Raw genomic sequence first — 15580 nt, 5'->3', positions numbered from 1 at the left:
TACCTTGGTATATTGTCCTTTATGTTTCTTCATGTTCATACAAAATATACAAACATATGCGCATAATCAGAAAACATAGAAATATACTTTACCTTTTCACATCTTTTTAGGATTCTGCTCAAATGTCTTTTTTTCCCCTAAGGGACATGTCCTAACCACCCTATTTAAAATTAGGATTTCCCCAACCACCACTGCCTCCTAGGTTCTCCCTATGTGCAACTACACTGCTTGATTTATTTTTCCTATAGCATTTATCACCATCGGACATACTATATATTTTATTTGTTTTTTTTGTGGGCCCCTGCCCACTAGAATATGAGCTTCTTGAGGGTGAAATTTTGTGTCAGTTTTTATTACTGCTGTAATTCAGTGCTATAATAGTGTCTGACAGTCAGTGCTCAAAAATTATTTGTAGAATGAATATAAATACATATAGAGTGTTTCTTTGGGAATGGTTATTTTGTTTTTTAAAAAGTGAGATGATACTGAGCAAATAATTCTACAGTTTGCTTTTCATACTGAACAACCCAAGCAAAGACAATAGATACATATCTAACTCAATTAAAATGTTTAAGTATATAATATTTCACATTATGGATTATATATTTAACCATTCTTATCTTGATGGACATCCAATTGTCTCCATTTTTTCCAGTGGAAAACAATATAATATACTTTCAATATTATACTTTTATGTTGGTGCTTTTATTTCTAAATCATAATAAAAATAAAAGCTGTGATTTATTGCTTTTAGGTTAGAACTTTTCTGAGCATGTTACATTCATTCCCTACAGTTTTATACTGTAGGTTTAGTTTTTATCACATACAGTGGGATACAGCGGAGAGCAGTGAAGTCCAGGGAGTTTAAATAACTTGCTCAGTCATAGTTCTGCTGTGAGGCTGAGTCATGATTCAGACGCCAGCAGTCTGCATCCAGAGCCTGCTCTCTTAACCATTATGCTAATTACAAAAGTGGGATCAGCTCTTCAAAAGCAATACATGTTTAAATGTATTAGTTACTGCCAATTAATTTCCAAACAGGTTTTAGAGTTCATACGGTCACCAGCAGTGAATAAGAGTGTCTCTTTCCCCCATCTTCATCAGGAAATTTTTGACGGTTTTGTATGTCATTTTATTGATTTTTAAATTTTTACAGAAGTAATGGGTTAAAAGAAAAGCTGTTTTCAAAAATAGTTTCTAATGAAGATTAATCCTGTGATTGGGATTGAATACTGATGGTTATATGGCTTCATCAGTAGAAAATGCATGTAACTAATGCCTTCAGTGCAATGGGAGTGAAGGGTAATTCTATTGTTTTCACAGTCACGTACCTTTAATTTATTACTAAGGACACAGGGATTAGAGAAAGCCTATTCCTAACAATGCTGTTTCTAATGACTATCGCCCTTTCCTTTATGTAGGATGAACCACACTTTGAATGTCAGGTGCCTTGTTAAAGAGAAAGGAAGTTGAGCACATGACAGTGAAGTCATAATGCCAAGTACACTGGGCTGTTGGTGCATTGGTGCTGGGCTAGGGTTTCATCTAGTCCAGCATCGAGAGGTTTCCAAGAACAACTGTGGCTGAGTTTATTCTGACTGGGATCAAATTCATTCAAACAATAGGCTATAAGTGAGAAATGAGGTAAATTTTATTCACTTGTACAATTGCCAAACTATTGAGAGTAATTTCTATCCTTAGGTTGACCGTATAATTTATTGTTTGAACTGTGAAGCATTTGAGAGTGTAAGGAGTGCTACCAATAATTATGCTGTGGCAACAGGTGTACCAAGAAGGCTGAGGTGTATGATCACTCTACATATCCTAGACTTTCATTTTCTACTTCTCCCATATACATACTTCAGAGTCTACTTGTAAAAAAAGATTGAATAAGTGACAGACAGTAATGTTTTCCAACTCGTTTACCTCTTTATATCTGTCATTCTCTGTCCCTCTTTCCGTCTCTCATTTGATTTTGTTCCATTTTTTTCACATTGTCAAATTCCTTTATCTTCAAAAATACAGTATTTCTATTTCTAACTGTTAAGATTATGAATAGGATAAAAAGATCACCTGAAATTCACTGTGAATTTCTTGGGTTCTAATGTGGATGGGCCATGGAGCAATGGTCCTGTCCTCTTAGTTTTGACTGTATACTTGTCCTTTTGGTACTTTCTCATTACCAGCAATTCCTGTTTTTAAAATCAATTCTATGGGTTATTTTAAAAATGGAAACTCATGCAATCCATGAAAACAAATATATTTGAATATTTTAAAGACTGAGAGACAGAAAGAGAGAGACCGGGAGGGAGAAAGGGAGAAAGACTGAGCTAAATAGTAAAAGGAAGGTGAAAAGGCTATCCTGATATAAATGATTAAATCCTTCAGCTGTAGTGAGTGTCAGTTCTCTGCACATACATTGTTACTGCCTGACCATGTTAAACTACACCTTAATGAATTCGCCTATAAGTCTAAAGAGAGCCAATATTTGTTTTCTGAAGCAATTATTTGACTACAACTATGAAAATTTTTCTTCAAGTTAAGGATGAGCGTAAGGAAGAAGAGGCAAGTTCTGTATACAACAGCAAAAGATTGACCTTCATCATCAAAACTCAAATGAGTAGAAGGGAGGATTGTTATTATTATCACTTTGTTCTGTCTTGTAAGTATAAAATGATCAGCACTTTAGTACCCAGTGCATAGCTCTAAGCAAGATTATAAAATGTACTTGCCCTGCATTCTTCTAGCAATACTTTGGGTTTTCTCTGCCTTTGTGGAAAGTTGATTTTCTGCGTTATGGTTTCAACATAAATTAAAAGCATCACTTGGGGGCTTTCCTGGTGGTACAGTGGTTAAGAATCAGCTTGCCAATGCAGGGGACATGGGTTCAAGCCCTGGTCCAGCAAGATCCCACATGCTGCGGAGCAACTAAGCCCGTGTGCCACAGCTACTAAGCCTGCGCTCTAGAGCCAGCAACCCACAACTACTGAGCCCACGTGCCACAACGACTGAAGCCCGTGCGCCTAGAGCCCGTGCTCCGCAACAAGAGAAGCCACCGCAATGAGAAGCCTGCACACCGCAACAAAGAGTAGTCCCCCTTCGCCATGCGCAACAACGAAGACCCAACACAGCCAAAAATAAGTAAATAAATAAATTAATTAATTTTTTTAAAAAAAGCATCACTTGGATATTTTTCAAAATGGTACACAAATAAATTGTCTTTATTAGTTTATTTACCGAGTCCAGGAACTGATTTTAGGGGTAGAGGGATTTGTTGTATAAATTATTCTTTCTTTCGTGAGTAAATGAACATACAGATTTAAAGGTATTGGGAGAGAAGAGACACTTGACGATATGTCAGGAGACCACTGTTCTAGGATGGGTGTAGAACCAAAACCAACACATGGCAGGTACTTAATGAATATTTGTTGAATGAATAAATTCCCAAGCCTGCCTGAAATACTTATGTGACCTGTGGCAATACATGTAGCCTCGCTGGTTTTCAGTATCCTCCTCTGCAAAATGAAGGTGTCAGACAATCATCCATATGGGTTGTTTCATCTCTAAAATTCTGTGATTGATTATGATGATTAATAACAATGAAAATAAAAGTAGAAATTAGCTCCAAAGGGCCACAGATACTCAGGCAAACTATAGAGAGGTATTAGAACTCTATCTGATAAGACACAGCTAACCCTTAGAAAATAAATCATTTGTTCTGGTTGTGGGCGGGTGGGGGGGGAGTCTTTGGGCATACATGGTGCACGTAGAATTTAAAAATCACATTAATAGGAAAATCTAACAATGCAAAGTAGCACCCATCTCCATGAAATGCATATCTGTGGTAATATGGTTATTTGCAGTTAAAAGGTAATTTCCTTTTTCATAAGTTTTGCCTGAGGTTCCAGAGTCTCTTTTAGGATGTGTATTAATTTTAATAATTTACACTCAGACTTTTTAATTTGTAGAATACTTCTTGGTCTCTTCCTTCATCTCATTTCAAAATGCATTCTTCCTTTAGATTATGTGTATGGCATACCATATTTATTTATTCACCAAGTATGGCATTCATAGTAAATGCCATTGCTCCAGTGGGAAGCAATCAGTAGTTATTAATATTCCTAATTCTGTTTTCTGCTTCTCTGTTTTGTTTTGCTTTTTGTTTTTTCATCAAGTAGTTACACCAGCTCATCTAGCCTTAATTAGTAGCTGGACTAGCAACTGATACTGCCATGCTGAATTTTAGGGAACACTTGCTGGTCTTCCTGGGGTAACATCTAGGTATTAACAAAACATTAGTTTCTCCCTCAGATCAATCAAAGAAAAAAAAAAAAAAGAAGTTCTAAAAAGTAACATTATTTGGAAATTGGGGGAAAAATAAAAATCTAAAAACTGAAATTATGGAAATCAGTGAAATTTAGAGCACAATTTTATTACTGAATATAACTAAGTATCCATTCCAGTTTGCCTTTTTTTGGAAGTCACTGGCGACATCCCGATTCAATGATTGTCATTCAAATAAGGTAGTTAATTCTCTGCTCATTTACAGAAAAGAGAAGATTGACATACACTGAGTCCTGAACCTTGGGACGGGTGTCTAGTTGCTCTCATTTCTGTAGGTGACTCTTGCTCTGAGGGTTTACAGCCCTGCAGAATTCTAATTTCTCCAATTTTACAATAATAAAATTAGTTTATAACTATAGTAATGATGATGGTGATGACAACAATAGTATGAAACGGTCAGTCTTTCACATATGGTTGATCCCATACATATCTACATATTTCTCTTTATAAATCACTGGGAATCAACTTCCTCCATATTTTAATGCACTAAACTGCTATTGGGTTTTTTTTTTTTTTTTTTGCTATTCGGTTTTAAATAACTTTACCTCATCAAGCAGGGCAGGCAGATAGATGGTAATATTTGAAAGCAGAGACCATGTCAATTGCTTTATCCATAGTACTTGGCACAGTGCCTAGCACAGAATTATGTGTTCAGTAGATATCTGCTGGACAAATAAAGTAGGTACATGCATGTGTATGCACACAGACACACAGACATAGGAACCAGACTCTATCTGCTTATAGCCTAAAAGAAATTAAAGCAAGTTTTAAGGAACACCTGCAGTTCCTTAAATATAGAGAAATCAGAGAGTAGGGTCTAAATGAACTTAAGGAAACCTATTTATCTCTTTTTCATTGTTTCTCCGCTGGAAACTTTAGAGTTAGCCCGACCTAGCTTTGAACCTTGAGTACTAAACTGACTGTATAAATATATATCTTCCTGGTTTTCTCTTCTTTAACATCAGAGTAATAACATTTACCTCTTAAGGTTGTTGTATGGATTAAATATACTTATGAGGTCCCTGACACATTTTGTGTCTAGATAAATAGTCATTATTCAATTATTATAGAACTTGCATGAAAATTAGAGTTGGGGTCATTTGCAGGGGGGTACTAGATGTTGGCATTAAATGCTTTTCAGATATGATGATTATAGGAGCTGGAATGGAAGAGGCTGGAGGTACAGATTTCTTTAGTAAATGTGGTATGGTTAAATAAAATCTCTGTTGAAGGGCTTCTCAAATATCTTTGCAAGTTTGCATTGAGTTGAAATATAATGTCTCCCCTCCACTCCACTTTGGCTTCGTAGCCAAATGACTGATTGATATCAGTCTACTTTGTGTTTGGACTTACCTTGTCCCACAGCCGTGAATTACTAGGGGAATTCTAGGTTATTTGTTTTTCCTTTTACAATTTTACAGTCTTTTTTCCACTCAAATCTTTATGTATATCTCTTGTCTGTATCTATGGAATCACAGCTGAGTTGGACTAAAGGTACAGTGCACTTATGACCTAATATTTGTAGCCAATCCTTATGGCAAAACTACCTCACATTGAGTGGTACCACTACTCAGATTTGATCACATGTTCCTGCTAATGTTTTGTTTGATATTTTTTGGTAATAAGCTACATGATGAGCTTATCAGGCTATAGTCCAAATCTCTGTATGTCTTGAAATATTGCTTTTTGCACAACTATTACCTTAAAATTGTGGCAAGGAGATTTTCACATATTATGTAGCTTCCCTCTTACTCATAAATAATAGACTTACACTCTCACAATATCTATACAGTGATGCTATAATTGAAAACTATCTAGGTTCATTTGAAGATATCAGGTGGCTGAAGAATCCCTACCTAGATGCGGTTGAAACCGAAACAGACTGCAGGCTGGCTCATCCTGCCTATCTACGCAGTTCAGAGTGACCTGCATTCTGTCTTCAGCTTCTGTTGTGTTGATCCAGGCTGTGCCTCTTGGAAGCTGAAGAAATTTATGAGACATGGCAAAAATAGTTCCTATGCTTGGCCACTAATAATCAACACAGAGAGCCACGCTATCAGTAAACCCCGAGTGACCTGAATCTATCATAAAGACTGCCTGTGGCCAGCAGTACAGGTCACTTTATACATGGCATGATGCATTCTACTAACCATGTTTGGCTAAACTGGCTGCCTCAGGTAACTATCTTGTTTCCGTTAAAGCACTTGCATTAGGAAGTTACCTGAAACCTAAGAAACTATTTTCTTTACTATTAGAATATAAATAACAAGTGGACCCTGGTGATTATTTTTATTGCTTTCACATTCCCCATCAATCCCTTCAGGCCAGTCAGTGGCAGATCTAGGGTAGGTTTTTGCTCCCCCTGCATTGCCTACTTTCAGGGTCACAAACCAGTTCTCTCTGTAACTTAGGGGCTCTTTAGTGACCCATGTTTCACTGTGTTTGTTCTACAGCAGATGTCTGACTCTTTAAAGTTTCCCCTGAGCAAGATATTCTGTCTTTCCAAATACATCACAAGTACGTACAGGAATTTCACATTTTCTTCCCTTCCACTCCAGGGATCAGTGATGGATGGTCACTGCAGTTCTTTTTTTCTCTTTTTTCCCTTCTGATATCCCCCCTTTTGTTTGCTAATCCTACATCCTTCATCATTCACTCTGTTCCCAAATTGTATCTCCCTGGTATTGTAAATACTTAACACATAATGGAACAACTTTTCATCGCTCTTTCGCTTTCTTTCTCACATTTTCACTTTGGAAGGAATCCATCAGTATTGACTCTTGAATCATGAAAATGATCGTACAGTCACTGAATTATAGAGTCATAGAATGTTAGAGCTGGAAGAGAGCTAAGTTATATTTCTCTTGCATCCATGCTTCCACTAGAGCATGTCCTGGCTCGTTGTAGCTGCATGAAAATTTCCCCCACGCGGCTTCATATATCATAAAGCATGTCACATGCTCTCGATGTTTAGGGTTTTAATACAGAACCCCAAACATCTATTAAATTGAGCCCATTCAATCTCTAACACTATGCTGCAGCTATTCCAGCAGCTTGAAATGTGCAGGGGGCACTTCCAGATAGGAGCATTTGCCACTTGAAAGCTTAGAGAATGTGATTTGAAGGACACAGTGGTGGTCCACATCAAAAAATAGTCCGCATCCACTGGGAAGACACCTCTTTGTGAGGAAGAAGATATTGTCCCTTATGCATATATTTGAGAAATACATTAAACTGTTATCTGACCGATTAGTATCTTGGTATAAATTGGTTCCGATCCTCCATTTTCTTTCCTCTGTTGTTTCACTTAGAAGGAGAAAGTTCCTAGAGATGGGTGAGTAAAAGCAAGATTTGATGTGGGTTCTGGAAACAAGGAGGAGGAAATTAAATTTTGACTGAAGAGCGAGGTAATGGAGATCAGTGTTAAGAAAGACACTAAAACCACATTACACAAAATTTAATTGTTCCCAGTAACAACTCCCAACTGCTTAAGTTTCTCTACCATGAGATTGAGAAGAGGATCTGTCCAGAGGTCTCCAACAGCAACACGGCAACTGAAACAATTGTTGTCAGTACAGCTGTTACCAGGAAGTGATCTCAACCACTAACCGTATGCTAAGACTATGCCACCCGCCTTAGACACTTTTTCATGGTGTCTTAGTACCATTGCTATTATTTTACATTTATATAGACCTCTCACCTGAGGAAAATTATACCTTTCAAATGTTGACTTAGTGCTACCCTAACTCTGTTTGTTATTACTATCCAGACAATACGTATTTAGTTCCTTTACTCTTTTCCCATAAATACATCATTCCATTTCTTTAATCATCTTGTGCTATCCTCTGTATTCAGTCCAATTTCTCAGCACATTTCAAGTGTCCAGAGGCCTGATGCTGTAGTTGAGCCTAACCAGAATCAAGGAAGGTGGGAATCATTTCTCTGTATTTTCTTCTGCCCCAACATAATGGATCACTGCATTCAGTTCAAAATAGCATCAGCCCCTTTGGCAGCCATATCACATTGCAAACTGATATCTAATTTGTCTTCTATTATTAGATCCAGGTCTCCATCAGTGTTACTTCTCTCCAGGTTTCTCCTGTCCATTGAATTATGTTGCTCAAGATGTATTGGTTTTCATTTTTCTAAGCTGAATCTCATTTTGTTATTTTTGAGTCATATCCCTACCCTCTCTGGTCCATTTATATAACATCTTAGGAACTTCAGTGGTGCCTGCCATACATCTTAACTTATCACCTGCAAATTCCATTAATGAGCTATTTCTACTCTTTCCTTACTCAGGAGATCATTAACATAATGAAAATAACTCTTCTTCCAGGTCATTTTTAAAGAGATTTATTAGGACCTGAGCTAAGAATACCCCAACAAGAAAAATACTATTTGGCACTATCTTCATACATAACAAGAATATTCTTTCTACTCCTTTCCATTTTGAATTATGTGAATTAATTGTGATTATTTCTTAATGGAGATTCTTGAGAGTTTGCTAATGCATTTTTTTTCATGGAGACTGCATTTTACCTATACATGATTTGGAGTTGTTAAAATAAAAATCACTATTGAAAGTGTTTAAATGTCATTATCTCTGTTACTTGGAGGCCATTTGGATCCCTAAAAGGATCACTTAGCTTCTCTTTCCTCCATATGCCACACAAATAATCACACCAGCTTCTCCTCTTATAGGAGGACTGATGATATGTACAGAGCTTATCAGAAATATTTCCCTTCTATTAAGTTGAAAGAGCCAAAGACAACTTCAAAGCATGTTCCTTATTGGGTGTACTTATATAGTATCTCTTTTGGAGAGTCTAGACATGGGGAATTGGAAAGGGACATTGACTTGTCATAAGGATTTCTAGGTTCTGAGGTTTACTGAGCAGTGAAGACAATTATTCTGATAGAGCCTTCGATCAGTATTTACAGAGTATCATCTGTAGATTGTGTGACAGATATATACTATTTTAAATATGTATGTAGACGTTATGGTTAGTAACAAGATATGCATTTTTTCTAACATAAATACTACTATCGTGAGTGTCCAGTGGTTGTTTTTAACATTAAAAAAAAAAAAAAGTCCTCATGTTGGAAAATGTTGGGTTCACTGGCCTGGAAAAAAATATTTCAACACAGTGTCTCATCTGTACAAGGAGTATGTAGGGAAGGACAGATTCTGGAATCCTCTTTTCTATCATAAGATTTATTTGCCATGACTTGGGTGCATTCTGTTGATTTCCTTCAGTCATTAGGGGTAATGGCTTTGATCTCCACTGAGATAGCTAGGGGTCTTTGATATTTAGTTATAACAGTAACAAAGATCATAGCAATAAATATTAAATTCTCACTGTATTACAGGCACTGTGCCAGGCATGTTCTTACACATTGCCTTTCTTGATCTTTACCACAATCCTGAGATATACTTTTCTCTCCAATTTACGTATTGTAAATCTGACCTTCTGAGAGCATGAGCAAATTACCCAAAGCCACACAGGTTTTACATGAATGACAAGGGTAATTGAATGACAAAGCCAGGACTCAGATTCTGTAATCCTTGCTGCACCCACAATGCCTTGCATGATTTCTGATGCATGTTTTCTGATGCATGTTCTACTCAAGACTCTGTGAGTCAGGGATTTGGGTAAGGCCTAATGAGGACAGCTTTTTGTGCTTCATGATATCTGGGACTTCACCTGGGAAGACCCAAAGCTGGCAGTGACTCAGTGGCTTGGAGTGACTCAGTATCTGGAGGCATCTGTACTTAGATACACAGCCATTGATGCTGGCTGTTGGCTGGCTCTTCAGCTGAGCAGTCAGTCAAAACGCCTACAGTGATGGCTTCCTATGGAGCGTGGCAGCCTGAGGCTTCTCACCTGGTGGATCAAGGCTCTGAAAGCAAGTGCCTTAAGAGAATCAGGCAGAAGCTGTATCATCTTTTATGACCTACACTTGGAAATCATTTAGTGTCACTTCCTCTGTGCTCTATTGGTCAACTGTTTCCTAAGTTAGCCCAGGTTCAAGGGGAGGGGATGTAGACCCCACTTCCCTATGGGAAAGTATCCATTTTCAGACATGTTTAAAACCTTTATAATTCAAGTTTTGATGTGGATTCTTGAAGAAATCTGTTTCTTATGGCTCTGGTTTATATACTGTAGTTCTTAACAGTGGCTGCAATTCATCAACATTGGTTGATAAACCTATCAAATTCTGGACTCTACTCCAAAGATTCTGAAACAAAATCTCTAGGAGGGAATCTGTAGTTTTACCAAGCTTCTGGTGATTCTTAGAAAGCTGATCTAACTAAGCACCAAGTTGTTTTTTTTTTTGTTTTTTTTTAAATTTATTTATTTATTTATTTATGGCTGTGTTGGGTCTTCGTTTCTGTGCGAGGGCTTTCTCTAGATGCGGCAAGTGGGGGCCACTCCTCATCGCGGTGCGCGGGCCTCTCATTATCGCGGCCTCTCTTGTTGCAGAGCACAGGCTCCAGACGCGCAGGCTCAGTAATTGTGGCTCATGGGCCTAGCTGCTCTGCGGCATGTGGGATCTTCCCAGACCAGGGCTCGAACCCGTATCCCCTGCATTGGCAGGCAGATTCTCAACCACTGCACCACCAGGGAAGCCCAAGCACCAAGTTTTACTTACACTGCCTCTATAGGTGAAGATGTTCTCAAAAGCCTACAGCCAGACCCACTCTTGGTAAGGCTGTCCCAAACTAGTGAACTCCTTGGCCTCTGCTATTATGGCTGCTTGTCTGTCATTCTCATCTCTTCTCTCAGCCTTGGAGAGTTCCCTGAAGCTTTACAGAATACCACCTCTAGATTTGCAAGAGGAATCCTGGGAACTCCCTTCCCCGTCTCATCAGGGATGGATGACAGGACTTTAAGCAAAATCTCTGCTGAAGCTATCACAGCAAGGTGTGTACCAGCTTAAAGCTGTCAGTTGAGAATCACTCTACTGTGAATGGTTGAGCTAGTAGCATCCAGTGATTCGATTTGCATGTTTATAACAACGTGTGCACAGAAGTGCCAATTTGGGGTGCCACTGCAGCAGCTCCACTCCAGTGAAAACATCTTCAAAGAGCCTTGTCAGCATCCTTCAGCATTTTTTTCTGAGGTTTAGAACTAGAGGGTGGGTGGCAGTCCACACCTCAGGAGGAACGGCTGATAAAATCTATTAACTCTTTCTCCCCTTAGACATCATATCTCACAGCTGCATCAGCAAACAGTCCCTTCAGTGGGAATTTGAGCACTGCTTAAATTAAAAATAAAAGAGAAAGGATGCTTCTGTTTTACCTGCCTGGTTTCCAGTCTTCAGATTGTCAGGAGTTTCACATATCTAGTATCCATTCATGGAGTGGGAGAGAGGAGACTATAAGGGACCCACTGGGGAGGATGAAGAGATTTGAGGAAAGAGTGCTTGCAGGAGGAGCTTTCTGTAACTTTGAGGCTGGAAGGTACCTGGTAGTTACCTTGAGCAGGGAACAGGTTACTAAGGAGATTGACCTGCAATTCAATTAGAGAGGCTATGAAGAGAAACCCACTGCTTTCATCCACTGGGCAAGAAAGTCAAACTCAGCCTGCTAACTGGACCACAGTCCTCCCAAATCTCAGCCAGTGCTTCATAACTGTACCTGACGGAGGCTAAAGAGATGCAATCAGTTAGAATCATGTTCTCCAAATCCTTCATAAAGGTGAGAGTCTTTAGAAGAAGAAGGTAAAACAAGCAAAAACCAATGAAAACCATGTCATGTTCTTTGCAGGAGTGAGGTAAGGTTGTGGAGGGCAAAAAGCAAACAGGTCACGTTTTTTTTCTTCCTTTCTCTCTTCTTTGGTGCTTTCAGACTGGGTCCAGCTATCTGTATCTTCAAAAATGTATTTCTTGAACAGTCTGCATCAGAATCCCTGAGGAGTTTTATAAAAAGTGAAGATGTCTATAACCCACCTTAGATCTACTGAATCAGAAAATCTGGGGGTGGGACCCTGGAATCAGAATTAATAACAAGTTGCTCAATGACTCTGAAACACACTCAAGTTGAAGAAACATTAACTTGGATCCTGCCATTGGCAGTGTTGGGGGAGCCAGCAAGGGTGTTGTTAAAGGTCTTTATTAACAAGCACACTCTCTTTCTCTGTCCTTATCCCTCAAGGGGACCCACAGGCACTAGGAGGGTCTTTTGAAGTTCAGTGGTGTTAAGTGGTTGACCTTTATGAAGTAGAGTCTTCTTTGATATTAATTAGTCATTAGGTCAGCAAACATTCTAAAGGACAGGGTTACCTATAGTGCCAAATACTGTAAAGATGACTCTCTGGTTTTTGAATAAAAGTTAGATATCATTTTCTGTATTTGAACCCAGTAAAATTGCTTGTCCAAATGACTACTAAATTTCTTCAGCCCTGGAAGAGCCAGTAGAGGCTGTATGAAATTCTAATCAATGTAAAGACCCAACAGATATTGAATTAACTGTGTGATGTGCTTTAATGAATTAACACTGTACAAAGATCATATGAAAATTGCCCTGTTGACTAAATTTCTTGGAAGAGTGATATAGAAAAAAGAACTGGAAAGTAGTAATTATTCAGCACCTGATATGTATCAAGCACTCTGTTAGGTTACTGACGTTCCAAATTTCATTTAATCCAATGCAAGTAGGCTTTGTATTTATATGTATATAAAAGTATCATTATAAATAAATTAACCAGATTCTTATTGCTTATTTATTATGCATGACACTAATTGCCCCCCCCCCACCAGAATAAATCACTGAAAGTAAAATGGAAGTGATTGGAAAAGGATTTAGATGTAATGCCATCTAACATTTGAAGTGAAGTTAAATGGTACGTTTGTTCTAGTCCAGTCTTTACCATTATATCATAAAGTCCTCCTCCATAATATTTGGAAAATGTATGAATACCTGGTGTTGGCTGATTTACTATTGAATTTTGAAAATTAGGACACCACTACATTTGTAGCTTTTTTTGATAGTTAAGCATTTGCATATATAGCACCACAGAATTTTAGATTTGGCTAAAACACTTAACATTTTAGATGAAGAAGCCAAAATCTAAAGTCATATTTATTAAAAATGTTTTTCCTGCTAACAGTTTTTACTCTTATCCTTAATAGGGAAATCTACTTTAATTTCAAAGAATTTCATAAAGCCAGAAATGACTAAAATTATTTTGGTTTAACAATTTTCATAGATAAAAATTTAACTGAAAGTTAGAAGACATTATATGTGGATTTCTTCACTTATAGCTGATATGCCTTGGGTGACTGTGCTTTAGTTTCTTTAACCCTAAAATAGGAATGGACAATGGATCAAGTTCATTGGGCTGTTGTGAAAACTAAATTAGAAAATGTACATTCAGTACTTAGCCTAGAGCTAATTAAAGTTAGATACATGTTTCCAATTATTAATTAAACAGATAAGTTTATAACATATATTAAATTCCACCTACATGCAGATAGTCTATTCTGATTAAAAACTACCCTATAATTCATACATTTTAGTAAGCCAAAAGTTCCTTGCCCCATGTTACTCTGAATTGGGTGACATTTTACATAATTCATAGTTATGAAACTAACTTGATGACAATGAAATTCTGCATTATAAAGATCTGGAAATTCAAACTCATTTGCTTTTATTTCTACATCCGTCAAGCTGTTGTCCTATATTGTAGAGTCATGGAGATTTATTTCAATCTTAAGAATAATATACTCTTAATTTTATATGCTTAATTTATATGCTTACAGAAAAATATACATTAGTATTTAAAAGAAAATATCTTAGATAAAAAGGGACCATCTTTGAAGAAAGATAATTAGCTTACTTTCATCGGCCATGTATAACAGCATCATCCCTTTCCCATTTTGCTTTGGTACGTTGGTGTACAGATGGGCCTTCTTTGTTGACAAGGTACTAATGATGATGCCCCTATCCCTCTTCAGCTCTTCTTATTAGCTCCTAACCACCTTCATTTATTACTTCTGATTCCCTGCATGTTCAGCATATTAAATGTTAACAAATGGTTCTCATTTTACATGACAATCCTAATAATTGATGATTATAGAAACATATTAAGCACATAATGCCAAAATGTGTTACCTAAACTGTTAATCTCTTGTTTGAGTTTCTTTTATATGTTGGGAATAGAATATGCTATTTAGAGGTCACAGTAGGAACACAGATACACCTCTACACCTCTTCTTCTCAATCTTATGTCTGTTACTTTGTGCTAATGAAGAATTCTAAATCTAATTTTCCATTATCAGTCTCAGGCTTGCAGGAAAGATTTCTTAGGCCCAGAGAAGAGTAGCTGAAATTCATAATGGAAAGAGAGGGAATGTGATGAAGGGAAATATTTTTGACCTGGCATCTCTTCAGTGCCCCAATGACTGTGGGAGACTGCCTCTTTTATATGATGGATTACCACTCTTCCTTCTATCCAGCTTGGAGAAAGGACGATGAGAGCAGAGGAGCAGGCCTAGACCCTTCGATTCTCGGCTAATGAGCATCAAGAAGACCATAGAGAAAGCACTGGAAGGGAAAAAAAAAATACAAGAGGAAGGGAGGTGAGGGAATCAGTGCCTCAGAAATAAGGAACAGAACTGACTGACTGATCGAGTTGGTTGCACTACCATACCTCAAGTGTCCTGACCTTTGTAATGTCTCCACACAAGTAAGATGGGTGTTAGACTCACTGATGTCCTTAAGGCATATCACACAGACACTAACCTAATCCACTCTGCCAGTTAAATTTTTTAAAGATGGACTTTCTGGGTTTTTTTGTTTTTTGTTTTTTGACTTCTGTCACGATCACACTTACTGCCAACTGGGTATTATTTCATAATAAGAAGCATAGTAGGCTGTTATTAGGGACTGATGTTCTACCTGATCCTCAACTGCCTGATCAGTCAGGTACGGGTCTAAAATTCAGTGTGCTCTTTATACACTACTTAGCTGAGCAAGTATCTACGAAGTTCTTTAGTATACCACAAAGAGTGCTAGAAGCCGGGGGTATAGAAACTCAGATGGAGTTCTTGTTCTTAATAACTTCAGGGTCTGGTGGGAAGAAATAGCCATAGAAACTTAAACCTCGATATGAAGGCACTGAAGAATAGAGAACAGGGTTTATAGGATAAAATCCTGGAGAGGATAATCTTTTGGCAGAGTCTAAAAGTGATATAAAAAGAATATTCTAAATGTAGAAATTAGGATGAG

The 15580-nt window shown here is 37.7% G+C and overlaps 1 protein-coding gene and 1 long non-coding RNA gene across 4 annotated transcripts in view; one reads left to right on the top strand and one right to left on the bottom strand.

Annotated features, from left to right (window-relative positions):
* The window catches only part of LSAMP (limbic system associated membrane protein), a 651408-nt gene that overhangs the window by 90781 nt on the left and 545047 nt on the right, over positions 1 to 15580 (top strand). The window lies entirely within an intron of this gene.
* LOC309630074 overlaps positions 1 to 15580 on the bottom strand; it is a 64803-nt gene that overhangs the window by 13189 nt on the left and 36034 nt on the right. The gene's annotated exons all lie outside the window — the stretch shown is intronic.

Source organism: Balaenoptera borealis (genome assembly GCF_965194805.1).
Source record: "Balaenoptera borealis genome assembly, chromosome: 5".
NCBI classification, from domain to species: Eukaryota; Metazoa; Chordata; class Mammalia; order Artiodactyla; family Balaenopteridae; genus Balaenoptera; species Balaenoptera borealis.
The sequence above is the reverse complement of the archived record's forward strand: the minus strand, read 5'-3'. Positions and strand labels throughout refer to the sequence as shown.